General features: G+C 41.4%; 1 pseudogene; it reads left to right on the forward strand.

Moving 5' to 3' along the window:
* The window catches only part of LOC148000412 (mitochondrial glutathione transporter SLC25A39 pseudogene), a 66,417-nt pseudogene extending 56,487 nt beyond the window's left edge, over nt 1–9,930 (forward strand).
* Nucleotides 9,931–12,999: the final 3,069 nt, after the last annotated feature.

Consider the following 12,999-nt stretch of genomic DNA (forward strand, 5'->3'; position numbering starts at 1 on the left):
GATGTCCCTCAACAGAAGAATGGATATAGAAAATGTGGTACATTTACACAATGGAGTACTTCTCAGCTATTAAAAACAATGGCTTCATGAAATTCTTCGGCAAATGGATGGAACTAGAAAATATTATCCTGAGTGAGGTAACCCAGTCACAAAAGAACACATATGTTATATACTCACTGCTAAGTGGCTGTTAGCCCAAAAGCTTGGAATACCCAAGATACAATTCAAAGACCATATGAAGCTCAACAAAAAGGAAAACCAAAATGTCCTTCATATAAGTGCTTCCTATAACGTTAACAAAATATTTATGGGAGGAAATACAAGGACAAATAGTGGAACCGAGACTGAAGGAAAGATCATCCAGAGACTTCCCCACCTGGGGATCCATCCCATATGCAGCCACAAAACCCAGTCACTATTGCTGATGCTAAGAAGTACTTTCTAACAGGAGCCTGATATGGTTGTCTCCTGAGAGGCTGTGCCGGAGCCTTACTGATACAGATGAGGATGCTTGCAGCTAACTATCAGTCTGAGTCAGGGACCACAATGAAGGAGTTAGAACTGAAGGAGCTGAAGTGGTTTGCAACCCCATAGGAAGAACAATAATATCAACCAACCAGATCCCCAGAACTCCCAAGGACTAAACCATGAACCAATGAGTACACATGGAGGGATGCATGGCTCCAGCTGCATATGTAGCAGAGGATGGCATTGTCTGGTATCAATAGGAAGAGAAGCCCTTGGTCCTGTGAAAGCTCATTTCCCCAGTGTAGCAGAAATCCATGCTGTTGAATTGGGAGTGGGTTGGTGAGGGTGGGAGCATCCTCATAGAAGCAGAGGGACGGGGTATGGGAGAGGGGGAAGCCAGAAAAAGGGTTAGCATTTGAAATGTAAATACATAAAATATCCAATAAAATAATAAAAACCAAAAATTAAATACATAAATTTCTCTTTTTTAAGTGAGAGATTTAGCAACCTATTATGTCCTATGAGAAGGGAAAGGAAATTAAAGGTAGCAGAAGAGCTCAGGTGTCCCCTGAGGCTGCCAAAGTTTCTTTCTGCTCAGAGATGAAGACAGAACTGACTTAAAGCACTTAAATATCAAGAGCTTCCCCCCAGTGCCACATGCCTGGAATCCCAAGTACTTGGGAGTCTGAGACAGGAGAACTGGATGTCCAGGACACATGTGAGCTACAGACTCAAGGGTAGCCTGGGAACCTTGGTGAGACTCTGAAAGAAATTTTAAAAGTTAAAGAAAGAATTGGAACATGGATCAATATTAGAGAACATGCCTAGTATATACAAGGCCCTAGTTTCAATCTTCAGAATTTACGGAGAACATTTTTCCCTACATCCCCTTCTGCCAAGAGATATCTGGACAGCAAGAGGTCTGAAGATGCAGATATAGATCATTGATGATGCAGGGCCTCAGTCTCCTAGGAAGTTAGAGCACATCCAGAAGCTAAAGGGAACCTTTTATGAGGGGAAGCACACAGTGCAGAACTGAGAATTCACACTCTATGACCATACAGTCCACCAATAATACCTTCCCAGACTGGGGGTCATCACAGGGTTATAGGGTATCCTTTTAAGGCGGTGGAGGAAATCTCTGCCAACCACAAGATTGGCATCTCTCCTACTTCAGAACAAAGTCAGATGTACACCTACTGGTCCTTAGAGGCATCCTCCATCACCATAGCTTTAATTTCCCCACTGTCATATAGACACCTGAATAGATAAACCTTGGCTGTGAGGGGTGACCTGTAAGCCCCTGAGACTGAATCACTTCCTGTCCATTCACACAATCTTGGTGTTTTAATCTCAATATAAGTTTCTAACTTCCCTCCATATAGGTGGTACCAAGCATGCAAAGTGTGAGTGCTTGTCTCACACTTTGCCAAGCTCTGAATTTTAAATTTGGCTTTGATCAGCTCTCTGGCAATATATAAAGGTTCATTTTTTTATTTGTAAAATACAGATAAGTTTGCACTACTTTGTGTTTCTCATGATATCTTCCCATTGCATTTTCATATTTGGGTTTTTGCACTTTGTCCATTTTCACCAGAGTAATTGGTTGATCTATAGATCATCTAGCACGGCTCTACAAATAGATTCCACTCTATAATTTGCACATTTTTGTGGGTTTTTTTTTTTTTGCTTGATGCACACAAATTTCATCGCATCAAATCAGATCAAGCAAATTATTTTCCTTACGGCTTCTGAGTTTTGCCAGGTCCTGTGAGAGTAACATCAAATGGGTCTGATGCGGCCTGTTATACTGAAGGGACCTTCAAGGCCACTGCTGATGCAGATTTCCGAGACCATAATTCATCTTGTTTGCTCTCAGTTTCTAGCTCTCCTTGAATTATTAATCCACCCACATTTCACTTTGTCTGGGACTGACACAATCAAGAACAGGGCATAACCCTTTCCCTTATTTCCCCTGAGCTTCTTCAGGGCTATGGTATATTTAGCATGACATTTTTTAAGGTACCATGGTAACAAAGATGGAGTCCTCACTGCCTAGTGTTCTGTCACTTTGATTTCTAAAGGATTCCTGGGTCACATCTACAGTGGGTATTTTTCAAGATGTAATTTTATTTTCTACCCAAACTTTGTAATCTCACCAGCTGTTGAGACTCCTTCCCATAGTTTCAACCCAGTTGTTAGACCTCCATTTTCTCTGTCTTTCTCATTGCTTCCTTCTGGCCCCTGTGATGTGTGCTCATCTCAGGCAATGCCTCGTCCAGGTTCTATTGCAGTCAGAGTTGGAATACCACATCTACAACTTCTACTATGTAATCTTATCTATATTCCATCTCCCGCTGAGCCTAGATTCAGTCTTTGAAACAAAATCCCATTGGCTTGACCACCACAGAGGCTGATTTTCTTACCATTTATTTTGGGACTACATGCCTACAACCTGTTAAGATGACTATTATTAGTTACTTCGGAAGCTCTATCTTTGGAAGTTCAGATCACCAACATCTTTACCAAAGCCGGAAGAATGGGGGTGGGGAGAGAGAGAGAGAGAGAGAGAGAGAGAGAGAGAGAGAGAGAGAGAGATCTCAGAAGCTCAGGTGAGTCAGCAACATAGGACTAGTGAGAGGCTCTGTATCAAAAACTACAGAATAGAAGCAAATGAGGAAGACACCTGTGTCCAGTTCTGGCATCTATACATGCCCATGTGGTTGACTACACAGTCTGTCTGTCTGTCTGTCTGTCTGTCTGTCTCTCTCTCTCTCTCTCTCTTTCTCTCTCTCTCTCTCTCCCTCCCTCCCTACCTCCCTCCCTCGCTCGCTCCCTCCCTCTGTCTCTGTCTCTCTCGATATATATCTCGATTTCAAGTACAAGGACTAAGTACCAAAGCAGACCACAAGGATCTCAGGTAGACATTGTTAGAAGAGTTCTTTTGTGGAATTTGAATTTATAATTGTTTCTGAGAACAAAATATTTAAGAAATTTAGAGTCTAGTGTGGTATACTGCTGCTGAGAAATAGAGGTGCCCTTCTTTGACTGGAAATTGGGATGAGCAGAAATGACCCAAACCTTGATTAGTGGAATATCACTAGGCACTCAAGGTATGCAGAGAGATAAATGTGCTGGTTATTTTTGAGGTTTACATAGCACATTTCTGGTCTGTGCAGCATGCCTCCATTGCAATCCACATCCATACACCCTGGTCACAGAATGATGTACAGACTCCAGACCTCATGATATGTGTCAGGCCCAGCACCCACATGGCAGATCTCATAACTCTGTCTTTTGCACTAGTGTCCTGTAAACATGAGTTCTCACATCAGGCAATGCACATTTCCCGCCCTGCCTTTGGACGGTCCTACTTGGATATGCACACCATTTCTTTATTACCATGATTCTGTATTTTAAATCCTATTCAACCCCTCCTCTTTTCAATTAGAGAAAATAACACATGCACACATCATTTTTGTATGGGATCTTTGGAGATGTCTGACCCCTAGATCCCTGGATTAGGACATGAAAACCTGTCAAGTCCCTCTGGCCACTAATGTGGCCTTTACAAATGTTTTTTTTTTTTTTTTTTTTTTTTTTTGCTTTTAAATGGTTTGTCATTTGAGTCTAGGTAGACAAATGCTCTTTGTGCCCTGCCTCTGCAATTATCCACCACATGTCCTCCAGCCTGCTATTAAGGTAGTTGTTGTTTTGTTTCTTCCAATTGAAAAAAAGGGACACGAATAATACTTATTCTATAGAACTTTGCAAAAGGTTTTGTGAGAATGGAATGGGTAGAGGGCTCAGAATCACAAAGCACGCATTACATTATATAAAATGCTCTCCTTTTACTTAGATTAAGAGAAGCCATCATGACAGCTTAAAAGTGCCTCTTTGAGACCTTCTTCATAAAAGGTTTAAAGTGACACCTCCACCAGCTTCCTAGAGCACAGAGCACAGCATGCTCTGTGACTGCAACTCCTCTCTTCTCTCTCTCTCTCTCTCTCTCTCTCTCTCTCTCTCTCTCTCTCTCTCTCTATCTATCTATCTATCTCTATCTCTATCTCTATCTCTATCTCTCTCTCTCTCTCTCTCTCCCCGTGTATGTATGTATGTATATATGTGTGTGTGTGTGTGTGTGTCTTTCTTTGTCTCTCTGTCTCTGCTCTTTCCCATCTTTCCTCTCTTTCTTCCTCCCTTTCTTCTCCAGAAGAGCCATCTTTCCTTCCTCTCTCTTAGTCCACCTCTCTGCAACTCCATGCTTACCAAGGTTTACCACACTACATGGCATTCCCCAAGAAACATTAAAATAGCAGGTAGCTGTTTTATGATATATTCTTCCTGTGTTGATAAACTACATGGCAAAACACAATCCTTCCTCACTTTGTAGTCCAAAAGTGCATTCTCCATTCTACCTTCCTTGACCTATTCACATATTCTTCTTATGACAAGAATCTGATAACAGCCTAGGCTGAGGTCCAGCCTCAGCCTGAGAGAGGGTCCTGAGGAAAGGGCAAATGGGAGCAGGATAGAATAACTCGGAGTCAGTGATGGATACAAGCTGACAGATCTGTAATCTGCTTGAGATAGCTCTCTCTTGTAGACCAAAGTCTAGGCTTTTCTTTACTACAATTAAAGTAGCATAAGCTACTTCCTTAGGAATTGCCTAACAGTTTCACCATTTACCCAAGGTTCCCTTTTGATCATTCTACAAATCAGCTTTTTTTGACCTTAGCCCCTTGACTTGTAGAAATAGAAACTAAAATACAGAGCACATTCAAGAGAAATGAACCAGGCAGAATGTGTATGTATGTATATAGATAGATAGATAGATAGATAGATAGATAGATAGATAGATAGATAGATATAGATATAGATATAGATATAGATATAGATATAGATATATATTGATGATGATGATGATTTTAACACAAGTCCTGTGTGCTATGTGATTTGCTGTGCACAGCACTTTTGGTTGTCAAGCCTAGACATAGAGGCTATTTTTATGTGAGAAAGTTAGCTTTAAGTATAATACTTTTTATAAGTTTATTTTTGTTTTGTTTTTGGTTTTGTTTTGCTATTTAGTAAGCTCTTGCTTATGCTGATCCAAGTAGCATTGAAGCTCACTTTTAGAATGCTTACCTACCTCAATATATTCTTTTAATCTTTGAATGTTTTTATCTCAGCAACACCAAGACTTCATATTGGATAGTATTAAGAGATCCCAGAAAGTAGAAGCATCATTAAACCATCTTTTTTTTCTTGATTCCAGGCCACCCCTAATGTCTATTTGGGTTGCTCATACAGCTACCTCCTTTAAGGAGTAGAATATCTGGATTATATTTAGTTGTAATACTTTTGTGGAGGAGACGATTTACCACTAACATTATATAACCATCTATCTGAATCATGTTTTTTTTAACTATTCCTTTTCCTTTTGTGATCCAAATTTTCTCTTCTATTGACCAAATTATGTCTTATTTGTTAATCTTTTTTACTAAGCTGACTCATTGTGCAACTGCCTCTGTTCTTTCAAGTCTGTGAAACTCTCAGACAATTCATACTACATCCCTATTTGCATAGTTGAGAAATCCTGAAAAGAACAGTGTTTACACTAATTTATGTATTGTTGAACTCATGTTTTCAGAGTTCTTTCCAAAAGCCTTAAGGGCTGACTTGAAGGTAATAGTGTCACCATATTGCTGAAGATCACTATACTCATTCCTGCTTCCCTGAATCGTGCTATTTCTGGTAATCATGGAGTCATTAATCTTGGCAGGGAGAACATTCCCCATAAGGCAGAACATGAAATAAAGTATGTATATTATTATGTAAACAAAGTTTAATGCCTCCTGCAATCATCAGCACTCAAGGAGATCCATGTGTTGCTGGCTCTGTTCCAGGGGTGGGAACTGTGTCCAATCGTGCTATCCCTTCCACAACCATCCTGGACCTGGCAACACTGTAAAGAGTTCACCATTTGACCGAGATTTGGTTTGAGTTCTGACCTTACATTGATTCGCTGTGTGCCCTTAAAACCTCTAAGTCCTTGTAGCAGATACTGTAGCATAATATCTGTCTCCCAATAAAAGAGTAGCACCTGTAACCTTATTTGTGCTAAGTGGAAGTTTAATAAAGTAAAGCATTTCTAGGAGGTGCCATGCTCATCTGTAATCCTAGAACTCTAGTGGTAGGGGCAGAAGAGTGGAAAGTTCAAAACTGCCTTGGGCTAGAAAGGAAAAGGAAGAAGGATGGAGAAATGTTAGAGGAGAGGAGGATTTTCTAAACAGAGAAGAAAAGTAAGGATGAGAGGGGAGGACTAGAGGGAAGGGAGGAGAGACACTTCCAAAAAGACCTTGAAAGGTACCTTATACTACCCCACCAACTTTGGCCTGAAGTTTATTTTTATTTTTTGTCTTATTCTCTGAAATAATTAACTTACTCATTTATTCATTTAGATCTTAATGATGATGATTTTATAACAAAGTTACGGTCTCAGTCCTGGGAGACACAAGGTCAGAAGACAAGTTATGTTTCTATTTTCAGGATAGAAATGACATGACAACCCAGAACACAGACACTCCTTGTACTACTTGATTCCTGGATCCTTGGGTCAATAGTCAGATGCAGAGAGAATAGAGATTGCTCTGAGGATATATGAGTCTTTCTCTGTATGTAGGTGCTTTTGTCGTGGGAGCAGAGAACCCTCTGACTTTGCTTTCCCTCCATGCCACTTTAATTTCTGCAGAACCACGGGCCACAGCAGAGGTTGCCTGCACTTTTTGGTTCTCAGAGTCTCCACGTAAACAACATGGAGTGAGCAGTTAGCTGAGACAGTGACTGGAGAGACCATCTTGGGGTAGTAAAACCTGTCCCAAAGCCTAGGAAATTGCAAAGTAGCAAACCTTCCAGCAATGCTGTAGACCAAAAGGGTATTGTAAAGCAAAGGGGTATGCATCTTTTCGTAATTTTATTCTAAAAATTGAATAGGAGCCATGATAGCTGATTCATCAATTCACTTATTGAAAGGTACTATTCATTATAAGACTGCAGATCACAAAATGCGGAGGCTTGGTTAACATGCCAGCTTGCAAGGCAGATGTGAATCTGCCCCTCTCAGAGCAAAATAAAGGAACACAAATGAGAAAGATGGGTGAATTAAATGGAGCGAACCCATGAATTAATAATTAATAGTATATTGAGGAATTAATTAAATGAAGCAAGCCAAGTGGAACGCAGCAATAGTAATAACTGTATGGCAAAAAGTTCGAAGAAGGATGTGAGAGAGGCTGCGGAGTTGGCGCCTCTAACATTGCCACCTTAATTGGAAAATGGAAATATAAATTTGCTTTGCAATTAGAGACGAAAGGTCACAAACCACAGAAAAGATATCATGAAATGTCAACATAAATATCTTCTCCTTGTTAATATATTTCTGCTTTAAATTCTACAGTAATGGGCAACTCTAAGTATCTTTTTAGCTTTAAATTTTTAATTGGCTTAAAAAGTAACAGGTTTCCTTATGGTGTTTCCATATGGACTTTGCTTTAATAGACTCCTCCTTCCTCTTCCTTTTTCCCAATCTCCCCACCCTTCCCTCACCTTCACTAGCCCCTCCCACCAGCCCTGGGCCCCTCCCACCAGCCCCTGGTATCCCCTTTCACTGTAATATCACACGTGTCCTAGTCACCTCTTCACTGCTCTCCCTTAAAGCCTCTTCCTGACATGAACCCCTTTGTAATTCCCTGCCCTCTGCACTCTCTCAGTCCCCTGTCAACATGCACATAAATCAAAAAGGAAGCTACGTGTGAGAGACAACACATGGCACTTTGGACCACGAGTATCTCAGTAACCACAAAGTTTTTCAGTTCCAACAATCCTCTATCAATGTTTATGATTTCATCTTTCATGGTTGATTCCGCCATGCATATGTCCCACCACTCATCTTCCATTTATGTGTTTAGGAATATCTAGGTTGATTCTGTTTTCTGGCTATTAGAAAGAGCAGCCTGAACATGGATGGGCAAATATCTGTAGTAAATAAAGGGTCCTTTGAGAATATGCCCAGGAGTGGTTTGGCTGGGTCATTTGTTGTTCTACTTTATCTTTTTGAGAAATCTTCACATTGATTACCATAGTGGCTGTATCAGTTTACACTCCTACACACAGTGAATAAAGGTTCGTTCTTTTCCAACTGTGTATTAGAAAAGATGGAGGAATACCTAGAAAAAAGAAAAAAGTAAGCTTGAAAAATGTTGATCATAATTTTTAAAAAAATCTTTATACCTCAGTCTTAAAAAAACAGAAACAGGGGCATGCGTGGACCCTGCACCAGCTGTGGAGATGCTATGGGTCCGTCAGGTGTGCAGTGCAAGGGCCCGCTCAGAGCCAGGATTGAAAATCCAAGATAGAGAATCAGGATGCTGGGGGCATTAGCCCCCTTCAGCAAATGGTGGCCTCAGGAGCTGGGGCTGTGGTTACCTCCGTCTTCATGATGCCTCCAGATGTGGTGAAGGTCTGCCTTCAAGTCTCAGAGATCCTCGGTAGCCAGTGAATTGAAAACTCCCTTCAGATTCTGGAGTCTCTCCTACACCTAATCACCCTCTGCTCCTCGGGGAAGCGCCTCCCATACTGCTATGGTGTCCTGGAGCTCCTGGACCTGTGCCCAAATGATACTCGCTGCGCCACCTGGTTTCAGGATCCTACAAGGTTTACTGGCACCTTGGATGCCTTTGTGAAGATTGTGAGGCCGAGGGCACCAGGACCCTGTGGAGCGGCCTCCCAGCTACCCTGATGATGACTCTATCAGCTACCGCCATCTATTTCATTGCTTATGACCAACTCAAGACCTATGTGGTCAATCCTTGACCTCTGACCTCTACGAACCCACGGTGGCTGGTGCCGTCACCCGAATGGGCACCGTGACAGTGGTCAGCCCCTGGGAGCTTGTGCGAACCAAGCTGCAGGCTCAGCATGTGTCATACCGCAAACTGGCTACCTGTGTTCAAACTGTAGCAGTTCAGAGTGACTGGCGCTTGCTGTGGCTGGGTTGGGCTTCCATAGCTCTTCAAGATGCACCCTTCGCAGCTCTCCACTGGTTCAACTACAAGCTGGTGAAGGGCCAGCTGAATGGGCCAAGACTGAAAGACCAGACACCCGTGGACATCAGTTTTGTGTCTAATGGCATCTCAGGAATGGGGGCTGCCACCCTTACCCTACCTTTTGATGTGATGAAGACACAGCGACAAATGTCACTGTGAGCGGTGGAGGCTATGAGAGTTGCCTCCACCTGGCTCCTGCTTCGGAGAATCCAGGCTGAATCTGGCACCAGGGGACTCTGCAGGTTTCCTCCCCAGGATCATCAAGGCTGCACCCTCCTGTGCCATCAGCAGCAGCACTTATGAGTTTGGCAAAAGCTTCTTCCAGAGGCTCAACCAAAAGCAGCCTCTGGGCCACTGAAAGTTGAGCAGCAACTGGCTCTTGCTCGGGTGGAAACAGGAAACTGAACCAAGAGCCTTCCCTCTCAGTCCAGTCACCCATGCTGTCCTCATTTGGATTCCTGCTGTTTCCAGGACTGCCACTCTCCACCTCCAAGTTCAAGACCAAATCTGACAATTGCCCTGCTTTGTATCCCTTATGTTTGTTATAGCTTGACCCGGAGGAGAGCTTGGGCCAGGCCAGCTTCCAAGCCTTCTGCTCCTTTTCTAAAGATGATGATCTTCTGTGCAAAAACAAAAGCGATTTTTATACATGAGTGTATATTTATATGTAAATATATAATTTATGCATGATATATATGTGTGTGTGCATATATAAAACATGTTCTTTAAAAAAGATCCACAATGAATTTTATAATAAGTTGGTATCCCAATATTATTGCCAAACAAATAAGAAATTAATAACAAAAAGTAAAACACAGTTTCCTCTAAAATACAGAGATAAAATCACAGCACACAAATGCTAGTGCATTTTCCCCGGCACAGGCTCAAAATGTAAGGCAGCCGGCAAAACAAAATTCTGACAGAACTGCATATAGTAGTTTTTGTCAGAATAACCCATAATTCAAATTGCTCTTATTATCAAGCATAAAAGGACAGTTCAGGAGTAATCAGGTTACCTGTTAGCAAGAAACTAGTAAAAAAAAATAACCCCAAGGAAAGCACTTGAACAGCCAATAAAGTGCAAATTTAAAATCAATACATTAGTCCATAAAAATAATAACAGTAATTCTATGATTTAAATTTTTGCAGCCTTCTATGCCACATATTTTCTGGTGTTATTGTTTGTTTGTTTGTTTTGTTTCTTTTTGGTTTTGCTTTTTTTATCATGGAAGGTTGTGGAATTTTGAGGGAGTTGGTCAGTCTTGTTCTCTTTTGTTTTTTTTTTTATTATTAACTCGAGTATTTCTTATATACATTTCGAGTGTTATTCCCTTTCCCGGTTTCCGGGCAAACATTCCCCTCCCCCCTCCCCTGCCTTATGGGTGTTCCCCTCCCCATCCTGCCCCCATTGCCGCCCTCCCCCCAACAGTTCTTGTTCTCTTTTGATTCTGAGGTAAGTCGTTCCTGTATCCTTCCAAAGATACCAGACTTCAGCTCTAGCCCAGTATGTGCTTGAGATGATGTCCTGATTGGTTTTGTTGCAAATTGATACAATTTCACCCCTTGGTAGGGCCACCTGAGAAGAGGGACCTCTCTAGAGGAAAATTATCTAGATTAAATTGGCCTATCGTCCTGTCTGTGGGGAAACGTCTTGATTGCTGTAGGATGGCCTGCCCTCTGTGGGCAGCGATATCCCTGGACAGATGAACCTGGGCTGTATAAGAAAGCTAACTAGAATTGGAATGGAATATAAATAAATTACTTAATAAAAATGTATTCAAATGGGTAGGCTGAATAAAATAAAATTGAGTGGGCCTCGCTCAATCCATTGGAAGTACAAATGCAGTAAGGAGGAGTCATAGGCCAGGCAAACACTTCCTTCTAGAAGTAGTGGTTGATCAGAGAGTAGCAACAGACATCTAAGCATTACTGTGTAGACCTGGTGAACTGTGGTGCCAGCTTCAACCACCCTTTCTGATTCTCAAACATTTTTGCAAGGTGCCTGGGAGCCTACCATGCCTTCTATATAATTGCTCATTTTCAAGTTAGAGCAGGTTAAAGCTTCATCATTGAGTCAAATAAGTGCGATGACAACAACCACAGTTCTCTGCGAGGTCCACACAGTGTAGACATGTGATTTTACATAAATCCTTGAAATAACTCTTTGAACATTTTGAAATCAAATATGAAGTATATATATATATATGTGTGTGTGTATACATACATATATATATTTACTAATTTCTATGTATTACTAAAAGTAACTAGCATATATGAAGTTATTTTGGTGACTAATCCCATAACTCATTTATCCTCTTGATATGACTGACATGTATCATAATATAAACACATGCATAACCACTACCCAAGTTCAAGAGAGAGAAGGTTGCCAGGACCCTGGGGTTCTTTAGGAATCCTGAAACTATTACAGTATCTCTCCTCCTAAGTGTAGCTAAGATTGCTAATTTCTATCCCAGTGATTTGTACTTTCTCATTTCAAAGCATGTAACTAAGCAAACTGTTCTGCCTCTGGCATTTTTTTTTTTTTGCACACGTTATGTGCGATTCAAGGATGCCTTCATTTGCAACAAATATGTTTATCTGTATTACTGGATGAAAGCCTGTGGCATGAAAGTAAATAGCATACATTGTGCATAGGGAGTTAGAAATGCCTGGTTTAGGACTTTCGGAATAATGTCGCTACAAGACTCTTGAACATGTATCTTACTTCAGCTAAACCCTCCTAAAAACCTCCTAGCTGCAACCCCTTAATACAGTCCCTCATGCTATACTGACCTCAAACCATAAATATTTTTCATTGCTTCTTCATAACTGTAATTTCACTACTGTTATAAATCATAATGTAAATATACGATATGCAGGTGGTATTATGCAACTCCTGTGAAAGGGTCATTGGACACCAATGGGTTGCGAACCACAGGCTGAGAACCACTGCCCTAAAGGCTCATAAGTTGTATGGAATGTTTCTCTGAATTTCAAAATGCATCCCCAACTGAAGCATCTACCTTAGGAAAGAAGGGAGGCCTCAAGAACCTCAAGTCATAAGTAGAAGATAAATAGGTCAAGTATCAAGGACAATAGAATCTTGGAAGATCCTTTTTTTTAATTGCATTTTTTATTTACATTTTAAATATTATCCCATTTCCCAGTTTCTCCTGAAGTAACCCCCTATCCCACGCTCCCTGATTCTATGAGGGTGCTCTCTCAACCACCAGCCCACTCCCTCCTACCACCCCAACCTGACATTCCCCTACACTGGGGCATCAAGCCTTGACGGGACTAAGGACCACTCCTCCCATTAATGCCCAACAAGGCCATACACTGCTACATATGTGGATGGAGTCACAGGTCCATCCCTGTGTTCTCTTGGGATGGTGATTTAGTCCCTGGGAGCTCTGGGGATCTG

Source organism: Rattus norvegicus, chromosome 16 (genome assembly GCF_021556685.1).
Source record: "Rattus norvegicus strain SHRSP/BbbUtx chromosome 16, alternate assembly SHRSP_T2T, whole genome shotgun sequence".
Classification (NCBI taxonomy): Eukaryota; Metazoa; Chordata; class Mammalia; order Rodentia; family Muridae; genus Rattus; species Rattus norvegicus.